This window comes from Podarcis vaucheri, assembly GCF_965113315.1.
Source record: "Podarcis vaucheri genome assembly, chromosome: 7".
Lineage (NCBI taxonomy): Eukaryota > Metazoa > Chordata > Lepidosauria > Squamata > Lacertidae > Podarcis > Podarcis vaucheri.
Genome location: NC_138765.1, coordinates 52,251,705 through 52,257,676, shown reverse-complemented (window position 1 = coordinate 52,257,676; position 5,972 = coordinate 52,251,705).

Here is a 5,972-nt window from a genome sequence, read left to right as displayed (position 1 = left end):
AGGGAGGGACAGACGGACGAAGGAAGGAAAAGCAAGAGGCCGGGCATTCGTAGGCTTCGCCGCGCGGTAGTGCGCGTGCGTAGCGACGGAAGCCCGACGCCTCAAGCAAGGAGGAGGAGAGGAGAAGGAGGGGAGTCGACGTTGGTGACGCGAGCGCGCCTGCGCAGGCGAAACGAGCCGCGGGCGGGGGAGTCAGAAGCTGAGCCTGCCGCAGGGCGGCGCCAAAACAGTGACTTCATCGCGCACAAACGCAGCCCTGCCCATCACCATGGTTACCATATCACCCTCCCCGGAGGAAGAGAAGGCCTCTGGTTTGGTTTTGCCGCAATTTCCATATTAAAGAAAGAAGTTCCTCTCATCTCACGATCAAGCACCGGAGGCGGGATCTGATCTCACAGCTAAAGATCTAGAGCGCCTCAAGTAATACTAGAGAGCGGAGAGGGGGATATCTGAACATATGCAAAACACTTTCCTCCCCGCCTCCAATGTGCAATTGAAAGCCCACAAACAGGACCTGATAGCATTGCCCTCTCCTGTGTTGTTTCTCTGTAACTGGTATTCAGATGCATGCCACCTCTAATGCTGGGGGCATCATGGATATCCTTCCCTTAATTTGCCTAATCTCTTTTCAGAGCCATCGATCTGAGGCCATTACCACATTTTTATGGGCACAAATGCCATTGTTTATGTGTTGTGTGAAGAAGTAGTTCCTTTTGTTTGCTATAAATCTCCCACCAATCAGCTTTATTGGAGTATTATAGGGGGGGCATACCTTCCATAATAATTCTTTTCATATTTAAGGTGACACAACATGTGTGTTTCCAGTGCTTTGCTTCTAGAAAAAAGGTGCTAGTACTGTGTACCCTCTGAGTACCAGCAGAAAAAAACACTGTTTCTCTCTGTAACTTGTCTCTGTTAATTGCATTTGTGGCCAAGAAAGGAATGCCAAATCCATTGCAAGATGCTCTGACTGTGTTCTACAATAGCAGATCAGCAGACATTTAATTACTGATTACTCAAAGCCAAGTATTTCCTGTAGCTGAATAAGCCTAACATTATAAGGGCACTTACAAGTGTGATGTCCTTGAACTCTAATAAGACATGTCATACATTTTATTGGAAGAAGAACTTGTTTTGTTTTCCCCCTTTCCTAGCCACATGGATCTCATTGGCTATGACTAGTTTGAAGGACTGGTCTGCTCAAAACAACACTGGAAAAGGAACTGGCATAGTTGTTTGACAGAGTCTTTATACTCTGAAGTCGGATGTCAATTTCAGAGGAACTTCCAGCATGCAACTGAAACAGAGCAAAGAGGCAGTTTGACAGACAGCTGTGGGACTTCTGCCTGCCAAACTCTGATCCCAGAGACAAAAACAAATTAATAATATATCTCCAATAACAGATAAATGACATAAAGCTTTATTGAATTCCAAGAGCCATCTGGTTGGCTACTGGAAAATGAGATGCTGGGCTTTGGTCTGATTCAGTAGGTCTAGTGTCAGCACCTTGTGTGTTTGGGTAACTGTTGGGCCCATACACCTGGCAAGGTTCACTGGGGCTTGATGCCTGCCCTGCCTTCCCTGCTGCAGTGAGTGCCACTGAGCCTCACACCACCACCAATCACTCCCCCATAGTCCCCAAATGCCAGCTGGCTCTGTTAATGTTTGAAGTTTCACATCAATCATCTGTTAGGTGGTATGAAAGAAGAGGTGACGGGGCACATAGCAGGTGACTGACCCCAATTGCAGGTTGCCAATGCTACATAACTCCACTCCCAGTGAAGCTTCCTTGGACCCAGAACCAGCCTGTGCTCCCCATGCCTAAGTTTGTTTGGTTTACATATACAGTAAAAGGAGTCTCTGAACTAGTACTGTATGGGGTTATGCAGGCAAGGAACTGAGCACCCATTCTATTAATAAGCTTTTATTTTTATCAGAATAAAAGTAAATAATAATAATAATAATAATAATAATAATAATAATAATAATAATCTATTATTTATACCCCACCCATTTGGCTCGGTTTCCCAGCCGCTCTGGGTGGCTCCCAGCAGAATAATGATGATGGTGATGGTCATGCAATAAAACATCAAACATGAAAAACTTCCCTTTGGAACACTGCTCCCAGGTAATTCAGACAAGCACCTACAATTTTGATATTTTCATTTGCCAAGCATTTTTAGATAATTAAGGGACACGGGTGGCGCTGTGGGTTGAACCAATTTGATTCATTGTTGGTCTTTCAATCTGTATTTTATAATTTTGTTAGATTTTATTGTATTCCACTGTGATTTTTTAAAAATTAGTTGGCTCTTTATAAACTTTTTAATAAATAAAAATAACAGAAAAACCTCCAGCACATATGGTGTTCAATCTCTCCTGGTTAAATATATTCCTTTGTATGATTTGAGAAACTGAGCACCCATTTCAGACAGGCCTGAGAACCAGGAGGCTGTGAGTTTAAACGTAGAAACCTCTCTAGTTTGCCCTGAGCTTAGTTTTGTCTCAGAATGAAGTCCCATATTACAGATGGGTAAGCTGTGGGCTAAAGCCTCAGCGCCTAGGGCTTGCCGATCGAAAGGTCGGCGGTTCGAATCCCCGCGGCGGGGTGCGCTCCCGCTGCTCGGTCCCAGCGCCTGCCCACCTAGCAGTTCGAAAGCACCCCCGGGGGCAAGTAGATAAATAGGTACCGCTTACCAGCGGGAAGGTAAACGGCGTTTCGTGTGCGGCTCTGGCTCGCCAGAGCAGCGTTGTCACGCTGGCCACGTGACCCGGAAGTGTCTTCGGACAGCGCTGGCCCCCGGCCAATAGATGTGAGATGGGCGCACAAACCCCAGAGTCTGTCAAGACTGGCCCGTTCGGGCAGGGGTACCTTTACCTTTAAGCAAGTAATGATGAGTAAAGCTACCATCCAAGAGAATGAGTGTGATTATGACTGTCTCCCATGTGGTAAATTTTTAAAGAATATTGATTTTTTAAATGCTTTGACTCAGAGCCATTGGCTTGTGGATTGCTGGCTGCTTGTGCAACTAGATAGTATCAGCAACATTGCAGTGCAATTTTACTCAGAAGTAAGTCCTACTGAATTCAGTGCAACATACTTTCAGGTAAATGTGCATAGGATTGCAGTGTTAGATATTTCCAATGTTGTACTCCTTTGCACTGATACCTAGGAACAAGCACCCTGGATTACAGTAGGACCTACTTCTGAGTATACAGTCATATAGAACCACACTGTATAATATTGTTGCCTGCCACTCAATCGCCAAGTGGTGCGATGTTCCAGGGTTTCCAGGCACAGTGTTTCCTTTTGGAAAGGTGACACAGTGGAGACTGTGGTGTTTTTATGATATATGGCTTATTTACACATATAACCTGAGCCTACAATGGAGTGGTTCACAACATTAACACTCCATGAGGGTCTTGCTTTTCCCATATGTGCAGCCCTGGATTCAAACAGACAATAGCCATGGCTCTGCCTGTTGCTTAGCATCTTGCTCACATAACTGCTAACTCTCTCTTAGCTGTGTGGCTTTATCTGTAGGGGGAGGGAGAGGCATCATTCATTTGCCTTTTTCTGTGGTCCTTTTTTGTTCTTAACGGCACATCCCCAGGCTATTGCCTCATGAGGAAGTTGTTGTTGTTGTTTAGTCGTGTCCAACTCTTTGTGACCCCATGGACCAGAGCACACCAGGCACTCCTGTCTTCCACTGCCTCCCACAGTGGAGGGGCTTGAATAACTCAGAGAAGCTATGAGCTATGCCGTGCAGGGCCACCCGAGATGGACAGGTCATAGTGGAGAGTTTTGACCAAATGTGATCCACCTAGAGCAGGAACCGGCAAATCACTCCAGTATCCCTGCCAAGAAAACTCCATCGACTAAGACAACAGGCATGAGGAAGTTAGCCTTGCTTAATTAGCTTTTAACACTTGCTGATTCAAAGTATTGTCTACCACACAGCTTAATACACATGGATCTGGCGTAATACGCATGAGTCCTGGTTTTAACACTCCAAGCATTGATTAATTTCTAACACTAGTTTATTCAAGAGATTATAATGGGCTAGCACCCACAAACTCATAACAATATCTCTGACAGGACACCTGCGCCTTGAACCTTAATAAATGACTGTTTAATTTTGTATCAGATATAGACAGACAGACAGACAGACATATGATAGAGATACAGTTATATATCAGAGATTAGATATATATCTATATAGTTTATTTTGTTTGTGTGTGTTCACACACACACACACACACACACACACAGTTTGCATTATTTATCGTGGTGTGCTGGTTCTTCCCAGAGGAAACCTGTTAGAATTGTACCGCACCAAGCTAGTCAATTTTTGAAAAGTCTTATAACTAATCTTTCTAAAGTGGAGGTTTTTTTAAAAAAAAGAAAAAATATATTATTTATATGCAGATATGTATTATAAATATAAACTTTTATAATTTACCATTGAGCCATGTCGCCATGTAAGAAGAAAATGGTGATTATTTGCCTGGTCAGGGATTTCGTAACGGTTTTCAAACCACAAAGTTATTTGCAATGACAACTGTTTTGTAGTGTAGAGCTGTGAATCCGGATACCGCTTTTACATGCCTTGGAGTTTCGGGGGAGAGGTTTGACGAAATCCATACGAGCTACACAAGGATTAAAACTCACCCATATTTTATTTTTGCTGGTGGCTATCAAGAAGGTTCTGCCGAGCCGCTTTTCGCAGGAGCCTCGTTGGCGCAGTAGGCAGCGCGTCAGTCTCATAATCTGAAGGTCGTGAGTTCGAGCCTCACACGGGGCAAGCCTACATTTTTATTCTCCCTTTATTTCTGCCCCGTAACATCTACTCGTTCAGTTTACCGTTAGCCACCAATGCTGGGGGTTTCGGGGGTGGCAAACGCTGCCGTCCATGCATGGTAAGAAGTAACTATGGAGGAGAGTCGTAAAAAGGAGAAGTATGCGACATTTTAACTGTTTGCCTCTATATTGCCCCACCCCTTGTAGCGCGCAACTGCAAAGGAGAATTTACTGTTCCACGAAGACAACAAGCACACATATCCTTAGCACGGATGCTTAACTCTAATTCCTGCTCCTCCCGATCAAGTAAATCAATAAAAATACATAACAGACGTTCTGGCCCCCACCCCCACCCCGCTACGCCCATCCTTCCAACTCGACAATTCGATGCGCCTATGATTCTATGTATACGATGTGGCGCAAAGGTGCAAAACAGGCTTCACTGGGGCTGTGCCATTTTGCGTAGAAAGATGCTACTCGGACATCAACTTATTTAACCATGCTCTGGATTTAGGTAAGTGCAGAAATATTAACTCCGAGTTTATTTTTAATTCCACCTCCCCCCGCCCTTCAACCATTTGGCCATCTTTTCCGCTTCAAAAACAGGCTAGCACTGGATCACTAAATGAAAGGTTTTAATGATCCAAAGTAGATTATTTACAGGGCCTTCTCTCCCTCTCGGCTTTTTCACTTTCTGCCTCTCGGGCAAAAAAATTAAAAAAACTCCACTGATGATAAGAACAGGACTAGCAGTATGAGTAAACAAAGAAGGCGGAGCTACAAGGCCAAAGAGGCGGGGCTTTTCGATTCCCTTCTTGCGGGCGTATTCTGCAGTGCATTCATCACGGCCGGGTGGGCGTAGCCAGGCGGGCCTACGTTTCATCCAATAGCAGCTCGGGAGGGCGTGGTCACCTTGACAGCCAACAACCGAGTAGGGAGGTTGAGGGAAAGGGAAAAGGGCTGGGACGGCCTTGTCCGGGCTGGAGCCTGAAGGATAGGGAAGAACGCGGCCCTGATTGGCGAAACGCCCCAGCCAATGAGGGCGCGGGGAGCGCGCGCTGGATTGGCGGAGGACTGCAGGCCACGGGGCGGATCCCGCCTGCGATTGGCCGGGAGGCGGGGCCCGACGCGTGCCGGCGACCCCCGACTGTCAGCGCGAGCGAGGAGAAAG